The 19,823-nt window shown below is 35.8% G+C and overlaps 1 protein-coding gene and 1 long non-coding RNA gene across 2 annotated transcripts in view; one reads left to right on the top strand and one right to left on the bottom strand.

Annotated features, from left to right (window-relative positions):
- The window catches only part of LOC143201771 (uncharacterized), a 185,281-nt gene that overhangs the window by 45,799 nt on the left and 119,659 nt on the right, over positions 1-19,823 (top strand). The window lies entirely within an intron of this gene.
- Sox15 (Sox box protein 15) overlaps positions 1-19,823 on the bottom strand; it is a 114,983-nt gene that overhangs the window by 22,740 nt on the left and 72,420 nt on the right. The gene's annotated exons all lie outside the window — the stretch shown is intronic.

Genomic DNA, 19,823 nt, shown 5'->3' with positions numbered 1-19,823 from the left:
TCAAGAAAAATAAAATAATTTAAATTCAATCTTTGAAATATTGTTGATAATTTCACTAATGTTATAAGGATTTATTTTCTGAACATGACTGATGACTAATATATTATTTTAACAAAGAAAGTTATAGATTAAATTATTTGAATTCATATGCAAGATATATCTTTGTTATACGCAGTGTGATGATAGTTTGTACGATATTTGTCATATCTTCCAACATAGGCCACCAAAAATTGGTTTTCATTGGGCTTCTCACATTAGATTTCATTTAGATTCTTCGTATACTAAAACATCTAGGACATTTTTATATATATAGTCTCTGCTCGAACTCCAACGATGCCAGAACCAGAATAGTTGCCAGAGCTGTTTGTTTTGGTGAACTTTGCCATATCGGTTTTAGAAGTTGCTTGTACAACATCAACTTGTTATATACGAATAATTGGGACGTTTTCCAATTAACCAAGATGCTTTTTGTGTTTCAAATACAATTTTTTTGTTTTCTTTCCAACAGAGATTGTTGCTGTATGGGATATGAATGAATATGCACGATTTGCTTTAGTTAGCTTTTGTTCTTTTTGTCCCCAGTCTTTTGTTCGTTGTTTTTAATTATCTGGTTGCTTCTTCGCTGTTGTCTCCAATAGTAACTATTGCAGTACCATTATACTTCTCTGTGGTTTATCTGCTTTATCTTCTTCTATTCCCCTTGTTAGGAATCCTTTTTTTTGATTTTAAACATTATGACTGAGATATAAGAGTCCAGAAGTTCATCAGTGCCTTGCTTTGGTTGCTTTTTGTGAAGTTTATGGATAATTCCTCCATGCCAAACTTTGTAGTAGACTTGGGCTACATATGGGAATATAATTCGGCAGAGATTTTTATCTTTGTAGGCTCTCTTAGTGGCGTCTGTGATTCTACGCACCTGGGCAAGTGTTCAACGTTTGTTCTTAAACCCGAACTGACCGGCGGCTATTAGATTTTTTCTTCTTATAGTTGGTTTTAATATTTTCAAAAAATATTTTTTATATATTGTAACTATTACCGATATCAGTGAAATAGGTTTGTAATAGTTTAGTTTATCATAAGCCAAATCTGGACATACAACGTTCAACTGTGGGGCACAGCAAGCAACAGCAATATTGAGATATCAGAAAGATTCCAGAGCAAAGCTTTAAAGAATATTGCTCAATATTCCTCAAAGCACGAGTAACAAGTATCTAGAGTTCAATATGAGAACAATGAAGCAGGAAATAAGTCATTAGAGAATAAATGATCAAATAATCTTTTCGCAATATACAAACAAATCCATAGATTGGATATTTTCGACGCTGTTCATATTTTCTATAAATGGGAGATTGGTTTCGAAGTCGTCGCTTTTTTATTATACGAAATTCCGGCCGAGTACGTATAGTGGGCCTTCCCGAACCCACCCACTATATCGCGCACCAGACGGTCCGTGGTCGACGCGTTTTTTTCGTCGTCGTCGTTGTTCTTTTCCTGCCGGTCCCGCGCGATCGTCCCCTCTCACCCCCGCTCGCCGTCCGCGAGCCCGCGCGTCGAACATGAAAAATAGTCGGTCTGAAGATGATGGATGACGGTGGTGATCGGTCGGGATGGGAAGCGGCCGCCGCCGCGGTGCTCTATGGCCTCGGTGCGGGGGAACGACACACGCCCCGACGATGATGCTGCCGTGGTCCGGCGGGTTTAAGGTGCGTCCGACTTCCGGTGACGTCACGGCCGTTTCCTGCCGGTCACTATATCAAAAAACGCGTACGCAGACACACAAACACGGGCATGAAAAGAAACAGTCGGAATAGGTTCGTCATCCGGGATATTTGTTGTTATTTTCGCCGATCAATTTAACAGGTAAATTGGGTTTGATGCTAATGATGCTCTGATGTTACATAACACAGTAAAAGACTAGTTGCTCGACATGAAAGAGCTAGATTATCAGTAAATAGACAAGAGCGCAGTGATCTCTCAGATTTTGTTTAACCTTTCACTAGCGACAGTAGCCATTCCATGTCTTATAGCATACAAAAACGTGATAAACCGTCATCGATGAAGAGGTACAGTGGTCGAAACCTAAAGTTAACTGACACAGATCGACGACTATTCGTGGAAAGACTGCTTAAAAGGAAAATTGACGCTATTTTTCTGTTTTATATTTCAACCTATATCAGATGCAACTAGAAAAAACAAAAACAACAGAAATGTAGTAAAGATATATCATATAATAGACATATATGACAGACATAGTTGAAATATAATATGACAGAGATACGGTATGCTAAATAGTATTACAGAGATTTTTCTAATATACCGTATAACATATCACATAATAGAGATATATCCAAGATATGGTATGATAGTCCTCTCATTTACATCACTAGTCGGATTAGTGCAAATGAATATCTCTACAACCTCAACGATGAAGCTCAGACCTTAATACAATTGAACCGTTATTTGGAGATTTAGAGCAGGGGTCAATAGATTTCCCTCTCCAACGTCATTGAAGTAACTCGCGGTTTTTTTTTTGATACAAGAATGGTACAACATAAACTATCCAAACACTCCACGAATATATTTCGCTAAGGGTTTTCTTAAAGCTAATCATGACTATTGAGTCACCTTATTAATAAATAAATATTGCATATATGTCAGGTGTCCATGTCACTAAATATAGAAGTAACACTCCTAAATATATGGAATTGGAGCCAAGTTTAGCTCAGAATTATTACCACAAAATGCGAAAAAATATAAAACCTGCAAAATTACATGATATAAAGTATCACAAATTATGTTCAATATTAACCCGAGGTCTTTAAGTGAGTCTTATATTAAGAAGTATATAGTTTACATTTTAGACTAATTAACTATACACCCAAATGTCTTTTATTATAATGAAGATATTTTCCTAATATATTTAAAACTATAACAGATATTTTACTACATATGTTTTTAGTTGAAAAATAATGTTGACCCTTTTCTATTGATTTTTTTACCACAACTCAGATTTTATTTAATATTGTTTCATGAAAACATCAAATTTTATGTAAAAATGTATGCTTAACATGATGGTAAACCTATTTTTTTTTGTATATTTGAGTATTTTAGATAAAATTACCAATGTGTCTTTTTAAATAGAAATAGTTTTGATCCTTCTCTATTGGATTTCCGTTAATAACTTTGGTTTAAATGAAGATACTGCATCGAAAACAACGATATTTATGTAAAATTAAGTCCTTATTATCATGATGATATTATTTTATTTGTATAATTAGAATATTTGGCAAATTTTTCTAAATTTTTTTTCTTAAAATTTCTTTAAAACAAACTTTTACACATAGCTCAACAACTATTCTTCCAATAGCAAAAATAACCATTTTACCGTATTTTTCACCATAATTTACATCAAATACGTTATTTTCAGCTCATTTGGAGATGTAAAAAAATTTGACATTTTTTCCATATATATACTCAGGAAAAATCGCGATTTTTGGCAATTTTCAGACTTTTCATTATAACTCTAGTTTAATCGAAGATATATTAATGAAAATGTTCACATATATGTAGAATTGGATGCTGAATAAGATGATGTAATCAGATTTGTCGTGAATATAAATAGTTTAAAAATTAAGGAGAAAATATGTTTTTATCTAAAAAAAATTTAAATTCAACTTTTACATATATTTCAAAAACTATCCGCTCTATACAAAAAATAGTGGTTTTATGGTATTTTTCACCGGATTTTGCATATAATGTGAAATATTTAGCCCATTCGGAGAACATTTTTTTTAAAACATTTTTTTGTCGATAATCTCATATTAATTTGGTTCCAACAACAAAATATTGCTCCAAAATTTTGTTAAACTGCATATTCTATAGTATGGGAGCTTCAAACATCACCAAAATGTTAATGATTACAATAAACAGCTATTTAACATTATGGAAGAAACCCTTTTTTAGTTTGAACTTAGCATAAAAAGAAAATTGGCCGCATTACAAGTACTACACATAATATCTATGAAAATCTACAAGAAACACATAAATTGAAACGCCAGTCACCGTATTCTACTTGAGCAATAGTTCTAATTCTAGATATTCTCAAGTCTTATGTTATAAAAATCTCAATTTTATATAAAAAGCTTCAAATTATTTAAAATTAATTCACGATCTCTTAATTTGACATAACCGTCGAATACAATTGCCTTCTTAATCGGAATTTCACCCAGCGATTCGCCAAAAACAAGCCGATACGAAATTGGATCAAGAATCAGCGAGAACTATTCGGGTCGCGATTTGTCATGTGTTCGATGGAGACCCGTTTGACATAACCAATCAAAATAACAAGCGCTATTTGTCAGGAAGCGGAGCGACGGTACCGTTAACTAGGGAGCGTCAATATTCCGCCTTTTTCGCGTATCATTTTCGTCACCGCTGCCAAACATTCTCGCAATCTGGTATTTTGATACCTCAAGATGTGATATAATTAAATAAAACAAATTAACAGGAATAAACGTATTAATAAATTATCTTTAGTATGCATGTTGTTGATGAGCTTTATATAAGTCAGCTCTGAACAAGTACTTCTATTCCTCGATGATAATTGACCATGTGTGGAGCTACAGCAAAAAAACTTAATGGAAAAAAGCATTAATTAACTTCATATAACCACGGACATTCTTTGTAAAGGCATGAGCAACGTCAAGAAGACTTTGTCTGAAATAGCATGATAGAAATATCCAAATATATCATGTGCTAGAGATATATGCGAGATATAGTATAATATATCATATGACAGAGATATATCAGAGAAATAGAAGGAGAAATTAGATTTGTCATATTACTAAGATAGAGTATATATCTTATAATAGAGATATATTACAGATCATAGAGACATGAAAGGTATATAGTAAGATATATCATATGATGGCGATATATTCGAGATATATAATATGATAGAGTTATGTCAGGTTATAGTATAATTATCCAATGACAGATATTTACCACAGATATAGTGTGATATATCATATGACAGAGATATATCAGAGAAATAGCATGATATAGTAGATTTGTCAGATATGTATTATTATATATCAGATAATAGAGATATGGTATTATAGACATGTAAAATATATAGCAAGATATATCGTTTGATGGAGATATATCACATATATAGTATGACAGAGATGTATCAGAGAAACAGTCATATGTTAGGTATGTCATGTGATTATATCACATAATAGGGATATATTACAGATAAAGATTTTTCATATATATAATAACAGCATGATATGTCAAATTATAGCATAATCATCTTTTTCGTTTGTATTATAGGTATGATAGAGATATATTACAGATACGGTATGATAGGGATATGATGTAGTATGTAAGTATGGTGTTATGCTTGTCAGAATGGCTTATCATATGAGTTATATCACATATCACATCATATGTCACATATCTCATATCATATCATATATCATATCATATATCATATCATATATCATATCATATATCATATCATATATCATATCATATATCATATCATATATCATATCATATATCATATCATATATCATATCATATCATATATCATATATCATATATCATATATCATATATCATATATCATATATCATATCATATCATATATCATATATCATATCATATATCATATCATATATCATATCATATATCATATCATATCATATATCATATCATATATCTTATCATATATCATATATCATATCGTATATCATATCATATATCATATCATATATCATATCATATCATATATCATATCATATATCATATCATATATCATATCATATATCATATCATATATCATATCATATATCATATCATATATCATATCATATATCATATCATATATCATATCATATATCATATCATATATCATATCATATATCATATATCATATCATATATCATATCATATATCATATCATATATCATATCATATATAATTATAGTATTAATGATTAATATTATAAATGATGAATATACATCAGAGATATAATATGATAGTTACGTATCAGATACTTATAGTACCGTACATTTGATTATTCTGGATTGGACACATCATATCGTCCCGATTTAGACTGCGGTGATTTACGGCGGGTTATTTTCGCGCGGCGCGGCGGCCTACGTATTGCGTGCCGGCCGTCCTATTCGGCGCCGAAAACGGCGTAAAGGCAATCCCACACTTCGCGACGGGTGTGGGTGACGCATAGGGACGTCGGGCAAGGCCTGCTCGATCACGGTGTACGTGCCATCTGCAACAGCGACGATACCGCGGCCTCCACGTGCGTGGCATACCGAAAGCGTTTTTAATTGCGATTGGCTTTTCACCTTTTGCTTATTTATAACGCGAATCGGTGAATTAACCGTAGCGAGCACGGTGACGGACGGGTGGATGGATGTTTTTCGACGTCGATGACGGGAACGTCGATGTCTTAAGTGGAGTAGGACCTATTCGGAGCACCGGGTATGGCTCTGGTGATGATAATTTTGCATATCCTCAAGAGAAAACCGAATTTAGCTGACGTATTCATGATACTAAACTTATTCAATCTGAGAATAAGAAAATTTCTACTTATGATAAAAGATTAAAGTTGTTCTGCCTTTTTGTAAGAAAAACTATTCAGCGCCTCTTACTAGAGTGGTTAATTATACTAAATCAAACCTGTTAAAATGCCTGTCGAGTCAAAAGAACCATTCCGTCTTCTAATCTGTTTGAATTTATTTTAATATGACTCTTACATTCTTAAAATTATGTATATGTATATTAAAGTAAATAGTTAATTAGGCTACTTAGTCATTTTCGTATATATTTAACAATTTTAGTCGGTATTTAACCAAATATGTTTTCGGTTAAAACTAATTTTTAACGTTTTCTTTCGGTATTTTTCGGTACAACTCGGTTTTAAATCGACGTACTTTAACGAAAATGTCAAATTTTATGTAAAACCAGATGCTTAAGATGATGGTAAACTTATTTTTCTTGTATATTTAAATGTTTTCGATAAAATGATTAATATTTTGTTTTAAATCGAAATACTTTTATTCATTCTCAGTTGCATTTTCTTTAACAGCTCTGATTCAAACGAAGATACGATATCGAAAATATCACACTATACGTAAAATTTAGTGCTTTTTATGACGGCATCATCATTTTCATTGTATGAATGAAAGTTTTAAGAAATTCTACTAAAATAGGTTTTTTGTTAAAATTTCTTTTAAGCGAACTTTTACTCGTAATTCAAAATATATTCGTCCCGTAGTAAAAATAACCATTTCATCATTTTTTTCAACCTAATTTTCATATAATACGACGTTTTCAGCTTATTTGGTGATGCAATTTTTTTTAACATTTTTTCCATATATATACTCAGGAAAAATCTCGATTTTTGCTCATTTTCAGGTTTTTCCTTATAACCTCACTTTAAACAAGGACATATTGATAAAAATATCCACACTTGTGTAAAATCGGATGCTGAATAAGATGGTATAATCTATTTTGCCGTAAATATTAATGGTTTGAAAATTAAGGAGAAAATATGTTTTTACCTAAAAATTATTTAAACTCAATTTTTGCGTGTCTCTCAAAAACTATTCAGTTTATGCAAAAAATAATGGTTTTATGGTATTTTTCACCAGATTTTATACATAATGTGAAAGATTTAATCTATTTGGAAGACATTTTATTTGAAACATTTTTTGACGAAAATTTCATGGATATCTGTCTAAGCAACGACATACTGCCCTGGAAATGTTTCCAAATAATATAGTTTATACTGTGACGGCTTCAAACATCATCTAAAATGTGATAATTGGTATAAAAAACTAAATATACAATGAAAATACTTTCCATATACGACAAAACTCAAATTATACGCAAATTCTAAGGACTAGAAGCAACAGGTAAACCATTTCAACAATCACATGTAACAAGGGGCGCCCCATTCGAATAACAGGCCGATAGAGATCTCTCTCCGCGTGAGACGGAAATCGAAAAATGTCCGAAAAGCTTTATCTCTAATAGGAAAGAGCCACCCCTACTAATAGTCGCTCGTAATATAGATAAATGAGTTATACGACCGTGGCCCTTGAGATCGGAGGATATGTCACGACGCGGCTGCGGTACAGCCCGCCGCTCTCTGGGAACATTACTCTTCGGCCCTCGTCTTTTGTCCGTCCGATGTCAAACGTTTGTCCTCCATGTCGCGTCCACCGGCCCCCAACATCCATCATACCTAATGGAATTCTAGTTTGGTATTGATAGGTGATTTATTTTTCGTCAGAGTGCATGGGACGAAAGAGGCTGGAGCGTCCGAGGGCAGGAATCTGAATAACGAAGAAGTTATCTTAACGTCCATTCAGTAAACGTTCATTTTTTTGTGGTAGAAACACTTAAAACCAAATCACTGTAATGTTGTTTTCATTCTAATGTGCAAGGAAAAGGGTATTTGATATGTATCCTATAGCGGTTCAATTGAAAAGTCTCCGGCCTACCGTAGTAAAACAAATTTTTTTTGCAAAATTAGATTTTTTGTTCAACATAACTCCCTTCAAGGGTGATACACTGATTATAGCGACCCTCCAGCTTTTCGATACCATTTTTGTAGCACGATTGTTCCCTTGCTTCAAAATAGGCCTCAGTTTTGGCGATCACCTCTTCATTCGACGAAAATGTCTTCCCAGCGAGTGTTCTTTTGAGATGTGAGAACAGGAAATAGTCGCTGGGGCTAGATCTGGAGAATACGGTGAATAAGAAAGGAATTTATAGCCCAATTAATGGATTTTTGACACGGTGCATTGTCTTGGTGAAGCAGCACTTCTTTTTGTTCAAATGCGGCCGTTATTCGGCGGTTTCGTCCTTCAAACGGTCCAATTACACTATGTAATAGTCGCTGTTGATGGTCCTTCCCTTTTCAAGGTAGTCAATGAAAATTATTCCGTGCCAGCCGACTGTTGCGTTTTCCCACGCTTTGGAGCGGGTTCATCGTGTGCAGTCCACTCGGATGACTGTCGATTGAACTTCGGAGTGAAATGATGGAGCCATGTTTCATCTATTGTCACATATCGACGCAAAAACTCGGGTTTATTACGCTTGATCATCTTCAAACACTGCTCCGAAACATAAACTCGTCGTTGTTTTTGGATAAAAATAAACTCGCGCGACACCCACTTATATTTCGATTACTCTCTGGATTTTTGTTAAAAAATATTTCCATTCAATAATAAATAATGCATTTACTTTATTTAAAAAAGCTCTAGTATTTCTAGTAGTGCGATAATTTTTAATTATGTCATGCATTAATTTTTTTCTATGATTTTAGTTTCTAAGTTCTGTTTAAGTTCTATTGTATTGTTTATATTTATAATAGTATATTATTTGAAAACAGCAATTAACATATCAAAATACGATAAAACATTTGTGGGGTATTATTCCATTCCATAGAAAAATTCCATTTCTTTTTACAGTTTCACAGAACACTCAAATATAACAGTAATTCTACTTAGTTTAAAATGAAAATATTAATTGCATGTTAATAGCATTCAGCAATTAATTTTTCTTTTTATTTTTAAAGTTATTATGTGAAGGAATATGTACATTTCCGTCTTACTTATTCTACCGTTGGAAAATATAACCATATATAAAATTAAAGGGTTCGTACATGTTCGTCTGACATCACAAATTGGCCAAAACAATCATAAAAACCCTGTATTTGACTGAAAATAGTAATTAATATTTGCAGTCGTTAGTTTTTTGACTATCGACTGTTTCGACTGTTTTCAGTCGATAGTTCCCAACGCTAGTCTAAATGTTCTCAACTAATGCATATACCTTTCGAGTAGTTTTTGTTGTCGCAAATAATTGTGATATGAATAAACTTCAGATAGATTTACACCAAACATATAAATACATTAGACGCCTAAACTAATTTCCACAAGGACCGTCATAGTTCCTATCGACGAAGATGGATATTTTGTAAGACCAGCGGTCCTGAATCGATTCATTGTCGGTACGGAGGACGAGCCGAATGAGAAAACCGTCGTTTCCTTTTTTGTACGTTATACCTTTTTTCGTGATTTTTAGTATTAAGCTGATCTTGAAGGTTAAAATAATGTCCCAGTACATTGAACGGGCTTGTTGGAGAACCTGGTATCCACTGATCTAATATCACTTAAGAAATCTTATGTTCATTTTAAGAGTTTCGAACGTCTAATATGGTATTTTTGTAAAACAAATATTTTTCTATAATCCACTGTAAGATAAGAAATAAGTAAATCAAGTAATAAAAGATAAATTAGCTTTCTATTTTTACTGTATGCAATTAAACCAAGAAAAATGTGTCATTGTCGGTACGGAGGACGAGCCGAATGAGAAAACCGTCGTTTCCTCGTGCGAACGGCAGTTGGTGGCAGAGCAGAAAGATCCCCGGCGAAGATACCCGACCCCTGCCACTCCCCCGCCTCCCGACCGCGAACGTTTTATTGCGTTTCCGGTGGTAAAGGGTCGCCGCAAAAATTCCACGAGTTACGGGGCCCTCGGGGCTCCCCGAATGACAACGTTCGCGTCGTGGGCAGACGCGCGGCCTCGCCTAATGACAGGGCGGCGGTGTAATCACAGCCCGGGCCGTGTTGGTATACGCGCCGGCTCCGCACTCGGGGCTAATGAGTGTCAATCGAAGCAGGGGCGTACGCTGCCCACGCGCCCCGCGTTTCCACTTCCTCCCCGTCACCCGCAACGACCTCTGGGCGCGATGCCGTCGACCCAGGGTACGAAGCACGGAGACGGTCCGTCGGGAGAGACATGTTGTGGGTTTTGTGCGGATTCGAACGTCAGTATACAAATTATATGTAACATGTGAAAAAGTTAAACAACAGTTAAAACCGAAAGGAGTGCTGGCTGCTCGTGCGCATTCATTCGAAAGTGGCTTCATGTCTTTCACAGCTACGCGTTGTTGTTGCCAGAAAAGCGCTTGTCCCTCAGACTATTAATTCAAATAAATGAAAATACGAATGTGCCGAACTGAAATTACCTTCAATTTTTAAAGACTTTGGATATGTCTACACCTCTAGTGCTTTCCATCAAAGAAAACAATTGTTCTTTAGATGTAAAGCCTTAAGAAACATATAAGCAAAAACAAGTAACTGTGCTGTATTTTTAATATCTATTGATTCATCACACTAAAGCGAAAAACAAGGATATCTATTAAATTCATCAAATGATTTGTCAAATGAACCAAGCATCATTATTAAGTAATTATGAATAATTATCCATATTGTCAAGTAATTATTTATCATTGTATAGTTAGTCGCGTATTTTGGATAAAAATGATATTGGAAACAAAGCAGAAACAAAAAGATTCTAGTCATCAGGCTCTGTACCACTAGGAAGCGATCACACATATTTTTTGCTTGATGGTGTATACAGAGCTAACATCAATATAACAATTATATAAGATGAAAAGCGAAAAACCTCATCAAAGGGCTGAAAGAATCTTACGTTGATTTAAATTAAACATTTTTGTAGTGTTTAATATAGCATTTTTGAATGTTAATACTTTTCTATAATCCAGTGTAAGATAAGAAATACGTAAATGAAGTAATAAAAGATAAATTAGCTTTCTTTTTTGTACGTTATACAATTAAAACAAAAAAAGTACGTTGGCACAATTACGTATGTAACTTGAAGTTGTGATTCTTTTGAGTGCCTGCTAAAAGTACTAGTGTGACCTTTTTTCGTGATTTTTAGTATTCAGCTGATCTTGAAGGTTAAAATAATGTCCCAGTATATTGAACGGGCTTGTTGGAGAACCTGGTATCCACTGATCTAATATCACTTAAAAAATCTTATGTTCATTTTAAGAGTTTCTAACGTTTAATATGGTATTTTTGTAAAGCAAATATTTTTCTATAATCCACTGTAAGATAAGAAATAAGTAAATCAAGTAATAAAAGATAAATTAGCTTTCTTTTTTTACTGTATGCAATTAGACCAAGAAAAATGTGTTAGCACGTTTACGTATATGACTTAAAGTAGTGATTCTTGTCAGTGCATGTTCAAACCACGAGCTTTGTTGCTCATTGAGGTCTCATGACGCGTCTCATTGATACTAGTACCGTCTAAAACCGTCGAAATCTACGTTATCGTCTGAAGTGTTTCTGATTTGGCGTGAAAACAACGCGCGAGTCAATATTTGTCCGGATAAGCCTCGAGCAAACAACCGGCAGGTATCTCGGTAGCAGGGCGCTCGCTACGCTTTATAATAACAGCAATAATAATAAAAAGTCGCTTATCGTGACAATGTTTTATTGCCGGCCGGTATCTGGACTCGTAAAATCGACCGTTTCCTTTCTGATTTCGAAGCCACGCTATCGGGACAAATTCAATTTCGCCAAGAATGACGGCTCGCCGTTTTCTGTCCCACTTCCTTGTGTTTAATCTAAATTTCTTTCTAAATAATAGTTCGCTGATAAATCCTACTTATCACAGAAGATTTTTTAAAACTACATTGTTACCATTATTACTATACAGTGACTTAACATTAGGTACTTATCTATAAAGAATTATTGGCGCTTAATTAGTCTCTGATAAAATAAATGTAGTCAAAAAATAAATAAATCAATATATTGTTAGTATTATTACTCTATAGTGACTAGGTACCTATGTAAAAGGAGCTCTCGGAATGAATCTTGATGCAAAACTTCACTGGAAGGAACATATAAAGAAGCAAAGAAAAGAACTGGAATTGAAATACAGGAAAATGTACTGGCTAATTGGACGGTGAATGCAATGGACACCTAAAAGAAGTTGTTACCGACGAAAACATTTAAAAATCCACAAAATGATTTTGAATGGCCGTAAATTGAAATTGAATAAAATAGCAGACACTCTGAACTGAACCAGATATCAACTCAACGTGTACATAAAATAATTTACGAACATTTGAGTAAAAAGCTCCGTGCAAAGTGGGTGCCGCGCGAGCTCACTTTTGACCTAAAACAACGACGAGTTGATGATTCGGAGCACTGTTTAAAGATGATGAAACCCGAGTTTTTGCATCGATATGTGACAGTGGATGAAATATGGCTCCATCATTTCACTCCGAAGTTAAATCGACAGTCATCCGAGTGTCGATTGTGAGATTGATCGAGTGTCGAGCACATGATGAACCCGCTCCAAAGCGTCGCAAAACGCAACAGTTGACTGGCAAGGTTATGGCATCTGTATTTTGTGAAGCGCATCGAATAATTTTCATTTACTATCTTGAAAAAGGAAGGACCATTAACAGCGACTATTACGTAGCGTTATTGCACCTTTTGAAGGACGAAATCGCCGAAAAACAGCCGCATTTGAAAAAAAAACAAAGTGCTGCTTCACCAAGACAATGCACCATGTCAGAAATCCATAAATTTGGCTTTGAATTGCTTCTTCATCTACCGTATCCTCTAGATCTGGCCCCGGCAACTATTTCATGGTCTCAGATCTCAAAAGAATACTCGCTGGGAAGAAATTTTCGTCGAATAAAGAGGTAATCGCCGAAACTGAGGCCTATTTTGAAGCAAAGGACAAATCGTACTACAAAAATTACATCGAAAAGTTGGAGGGTCGTTATAATCAGTGTATCGCCCTTGAAGGGAATTATGTTGAATAAAAAAACTAATTTTGGCAAAATTAGTTTTTCTGTCTATCTATCTGTTATAGACGATACTCAAACGTAATTTTGTTAGAAATATAATCTCTCTAGACGGGACAATAACTACGTTCATCACTGCAGTCTTTTCATTTTCTACACTGGCTACGGACCGCACTGGGATCTGAGATGTTTCCATCAGTTCTGAATGGCATTTCCAGTGAGATATCTGAAGTTCCATCAGTCGTCTCTTCTTTCCATAAAATTAAATAGTTTTTGTCTTCTAAACTTTTTCATATTTTATAACATACATGCTGAGAATGAAGTTTTTGTCATTTGCCGCAATGTAAAAGTAACATGGACAGATTCGGAGCTATTAAGCTGTATGTTCTGATGTCGATAACACGTTATATTGTCTTTAACAATTTGCTCATCTTGTGGATGAGTACTAAATATCCGGTTAAAAGCTTATGAGGTGACCAGGAAAATTGCAGGGTAGTATTTCATTTCTTCAAACGTCCTTTCACTAACCATTGTTACTCTATGCACTTGGTCAATTGCTGAGTGGTAAATTCGATATTCATATATAGTTTAACACGTTTTCAGAGCAGTTCTTCAAATATTCTGAATATCGCTGGTAGTAAGGTTCCATTTGTCGCGTCGCAGGACGTTTAAGCAACATTTTCGTGATGGCACCGCCGGCGGGCAATAAAGGACGGCACCGAACGCGCATCACTTGCGGTTTCCTGATGTATTTCTGCGGGTATTTCCATTATTGAAGCATTTAAAGCGCGCGAGGCCGTGGCGGCAGCTGAACGAGCCCGACCGCAAAATCCCATATTGGCCGGCGACCGGCGATTTTGTTGCGTCGCCGACGGAAAACCAGAAGAAGAAGAAAGCGACGGGCGGATGACCAGTGAGTTGGGGCCCATAAAAGTGGAATTACGAGCGGGCGGCTCGCAGCCGCCACGGCAATCAATCAGGCCAACGTCTAATTAAAGATCGCGGAGACTTTTCTCGGCTTTTACGGCCCTCCTTTACGACGAGGCGAGACGAGGACGCCGCCGACGATGCGGGAGGAGAAGACGAAGAAGAAGAAGACGTCAGGCCGCGTCACTGAGTGTGCCGCGGCTTGACGTAAATAAATCGAAACCCGGGCCCCGGTCCGTCTCGAGAACTGACGGGTTATTAATATTTATCGGCGTTCCCAGGCGGCATTCCATCCACCCGACCGTCTTTTCGGTGGTCCGTCGAGCTCGCTAGACGATCGCCTATGCCTGCCGATGGAATCAAATACGAAATACGATCGAAAATCGGCGAAATTCCTCGCGAATCAAATTCTATACGATGTTTGATTCCTTATTTTCTCAGATCTATGTCTATATATACAAAAAGGAATCTCTAATAACTTGAGAAGGACTTCATTCATGTTTTTTTTTTAATTATTATAGAGACGAAAAATTATAGAGATAAATCTCTTACACATCACTAAATTATTGAATTTTTGTTAATATTGGGTATATTAACAAACATTCAACAGTTGACTAGGTGCGTAAAATAATAGACGTAATTGAAAAAGTCTATAAAATTAAAATGGTATCTTCAGCTATATTCTTAGATGTGGCACAAGCCGTCGATTAGAACTGGAATAAAGATCCGGGGAAGGACCGTTTGAAGGACGAAATCGTCGAAAAACGACCGCATTTGAAGGAAAAGAAAGTGCTGCTTCACCGAGACAATGCACCGTGTCAAAAATCCATGAATTGGGCTTCGAATTGCTTCCTCATCCACCGTATTCTCCAGATCTGGCCCCCAGCGACTATTTCCTGTTCTCACATCTCAAAAGAATGCTCGCTGGGAAGAAATTTTCGTCGAATGAAGAGGTGATCGACGAAACTGAGGCCTATTTTGAAGCCAATGACAAATCGTACTACAAAAATTGTCTCGAAAAGTTGGAGGGTCGCTATAATCAGTGTATCATCCTTGAAAGGAATTATGTTGAATAGGAAAAACTAATTTTGCCAAAAAATTGTGTTTTACTATGGTAGGCCGGGTTCCTTTTTGTATTGGCATGTTACTGAGAATGTGACCGAAACATCACAGTGAACTTTTTCTTACTTTTTTTTGTCTCTTTGACGGGTCGTCATTTCGCGACTATACAATAGTATGTCGTTGATCTAAAAGAGATGGGGACAGACATAATGTGTATATACAAAATAATGAATTAATAGATAAGTAAAATTAATAACACAAACAGTGGGGTTAAAAATATAAATAGTGTATATATAGTTTAAAAGTGAACGCAAAGAGAGGATTGCAAACCCGACCATAACGAGGTAGAGGTTCTATCCAGACAGCGCACATCAGCACCTATACCGAAGTGGTAATGGTTATTTGGCCAGTAACACGAAATTTAGCATAGGCTGGATTCTATGGAGATAACCGATCTCTCGTAGAAATCCGAGGAGTCTGCCTATATTTTCTCCTGTTAAGTTATTTATTAAATTTTGCAGCTCATACTTAGTTCTCCTGGGTGAGTCGTGGAGAGTTGTTACAAAACCCACAGTGAGCAGACGGGCTAGAAGTCATCAAGTGACCGTGCGAGAAACGGCAGTGGCCCAATCTCAGTGGATTCAAAGCTACGGCATGGTGACGGAGGGAAGGAACGCGAAAAGAGAAGGAAAAATCAGCTTCTTGGTCCAACGACGTTGTACCTCGCTATTTGTGTTGAGAAACAAGAAGTGAATGGGATAAGGGCGGTATGGACACAAACATTTGTGATGGGAACGGGAGATGAGACTGCCGATTTAGCCTCATCTTGATTAGAAACTTGTCCCGAGCCCATTCAGATAGAAGGTACGAATGATTGACGGTGAGTCGGTAACCAGGGGATAGTTGAACTTCTGTTCCAGGAAATAATCTGGAGGATTTCGAGAGTCGGTCAGGATTAGCTATTCTTTGAAGGATTGTCTTGAGATGTACGATAGAGCTTTGAATATCGCGAAGAGTTCAGCGGTCAATACAGAACCCTGTTCAGGGACTTTGAAACGGAATTTCTTGGTATATATGTGCTTGTGTCCAGTGTAAGAGTGGATAGGTTCACATAACTTGGATCGAATGAGGTATGAACAATATTCTCTTATATAAGGTGTAACATCTTGCATACCTACTCCACATTTGTGATATACCATAGGCTTTTCACGATGGCTACATTTGTTAATAACAATGCGATTCTTACTGTCGGAGACAATAGCGAAGGATCTACATGAAAATTATAATAGGCAAGTGACAAAATAAATAATTATACCCAAACCTGGAAAATAACAATTAACGAAAGTAAACCTATGCATGTGCATTTCACATATCATCATATCGCACAATCACCAATAACATTAAATAATATTATCATTCCATATAGCTACAACACTAAGTAGCTCGGAATGAAACTTGATGCAAAATTTCGCAGGAAGGAACGTGTGTAAAAGAGAAAAGATCTGGTATTCAAATATAGGAAAATGTATTGGCTAATTGGAAGAAAATCCCAATTATCAGTACATAATAAATCGCTATTATACACGCAAGTATTGAAAAATATATCGATATACGAAATTAGATTATATGAATGCTCCGCTAAAGTTAATATAAATACGATACAAGTTTTCTAGAACAAAGTCTTGAAAAGTGTTGTAGGTGCATCCAGATACTACTGGGCAGCTTCAGATACCGACTGTTACTCAGGAAATCATTCATTATCCTGAGAATATTAAAGTATTGCAGCTTTTGGATACCACCAGAACAACAGGACACATACTCAAAGGAACCAAACCATTTGATCTAAATAAAGAACACCAGTTCTGTAGTTTGTCAAATAACGAGTGTATCGAGGAATTGTTGTACTTCTTTCTGTTGGTATGATTGATAACGCTGCCGCCGGTCGTCCTGTCAGTGACGTGACCGTTCTTGATTCGGCGGACAGGTGATTTTTAGATTTCGCGAAAGGAGACCTCGATCTGCGGGTCCACGTTTAAAAGGAAATTTGTAAACAATAGCGGGCGACGCGTGCCCGTTGGTCGCGTGTGTGCACCGGGTCGAAGTGGAGTGTGGGAGATTCTTGTGGGAACCCGACCGACGACCCGCAGGTCCCGGTTCCCAGCCATTGTGCCGCTGGGCACCGGCTAATTGCCGCAGGATGTTGGGCAACGCGGACCGCTACTTGTCTCGATGCCGTCAACGTAATACCGACGGTGATGGGGAGAGGGAGTCCCCCTCCAACCCCTTGCACAGATTCTTGAAGACAATTTGTAAATTGCAATTAATAAAATATCATCTGAATTTTTCTATATTTTATTATTTTAAACATCCAACAATTATAAATCTAGCAACTGTTCACGTTAATGAATGTGCTTTTGTTTAGATTATTTCTATTATTACTAATTATATTTAATCATTATCTACGTATGATCTCAATTAATCCCTGTAATAATATGTTTTTCCTATTGATTTAAAATAAGTGTTAAAGATTTATATTACGAAACTGTATAATATATTAGTATATGACTGAAATTATAAGACTGCTTGACAGCCTTGGTAATATGAGGCTTCAGAAGACTTTTGAAGTTTGTTATAGAATGTCCATTGGGAAAGAGCATATTCTAAATTTCGATGTCTCAGTCGAGTACAAAGTACGAATCTACTACGACTTATCAAGGGTATACCGTCAGAGACATGAATTTAATATTTTTTATCGTTAGCAGCTTACTTAATTTATTATACTTGTTATAATTATGCAGACGACACAACGATGCTAGCATCTCACAAAGCTCTAATAACAGCATCAAAGAACCTGGAAGCACACCTTAATAAGATACAAACTATGACTAAAAACATGGTGCATCAAAGCAAATAAAATTAAATCTACTCATGTAACATTCACTATGCGTAGAAGAATATCCCATCTAGTGTTTCATTCATGTGACTCAGAACTTTGTAGGGGCTATGTCGGGACTATACTACGAAATCACTAACATTTTTCAACCAAGCTCAACACAAAGCCTATTTGATCATATGGAATCCAACTATGGGGTACTGCTAGCAAGTGTAATACAGCCATCATACAACGTTTTCATAATAAATACTAATAATAGTTAGTATTCATCAAGTCATATCTGTTTTTTTGTAGAGCAACAAACATGTTGAAACCAAATAATTGTTTCATAGTCTAATTAGTCTAGAAAGTTTCACAATCTTCTGTTAAAAAGTACCTTAATTCCATTCAGATGATTCGGAGCTATGTAGAGATAAGAATAGGCGATAATCAAGGGGTTCTTTCTCTGGACTATACGACGAAATCACCAACATTTTTCAACCAAGCTCAACACAAAGCCTATTTGATCATATGGGGTACTGCTAGCAAGTGTAATACAGCCATCATTCAACGTTTCCATAATAAATACTAATAATAGTTAGTATTCATCAAGTCACATCTGTTTTTTTGTAGAGCAACAAACATGTTGAAACCAAATAATGGTTTCATAGTCTTATTAGTCTAGAAAGTTTCACAATCTTCTGTTAAAAAGTACCTTAATTCCATTCAGATTATTCGGATCTATGTAGGGATAAGAAGAGGCGATAGTCAAGGGGTACTTTCTCTGGACTATAAGACGAAATCACAAATATTTTTCAACCAAGCTCAAATGGAATAAACTTTAGATGGTTTATTTCAAAATTCTGTCATAGTTTCTCTGAAAAATTGATGTACTACGATTATACCAAATGGAAAAAGGCGGTGAAAAAGGTATAGTGAAACTGTGAATGAAACTGCAAACGTCCACCGACGTCAATTCTATAAGTTGAATGACATATTGTTGCAAAATACTAACAATAGCGAATAATAGGTGCAAAGTCAACCTCTTGCAAGACAACTATCGGTCACAGGTTGCAAGAATTGTAAAGGGTGCAGTGTAGCAAGTCGAATGGGATGTTCTGCTTCGTCCAGCTTGCTCACCACACATAATACTTTCTGATTACTAATTGTTCATATTGACGCAGTATGGTTTTATTAGCACGCAGTCTGGCAGTGCTAAAGAACAGTGAGAATGCATCGACGAACGATCCATCAACTGCCAAACCAGCAAGGAAGAAGAAAGACGAAAAAATTT

The sequence above is a fragment of the Rhynchophorus ferrugineus genome, unplaced genomic scaffold (genome assembly GCF_030347505.1).
Source record: "Rhynchophorus ferrugineus isolate W39M unplaced genomic scaffold, kcgeb_rfMv2 rfM8, whole genome shotgun sequence".
NCBI classification, from domain to species: domain Eukaryota; kingdom Metazoa; phylum Arthropoda; class Insecta; order Coleoptera; family Curculionidae; genus Rhynchophorus; species Rhynchophorus ferrugineus.
Note: the sequence above shows the minus strand (reverse complement) of the source record. Positions and strands in the feature narration are given on the sequence as shown.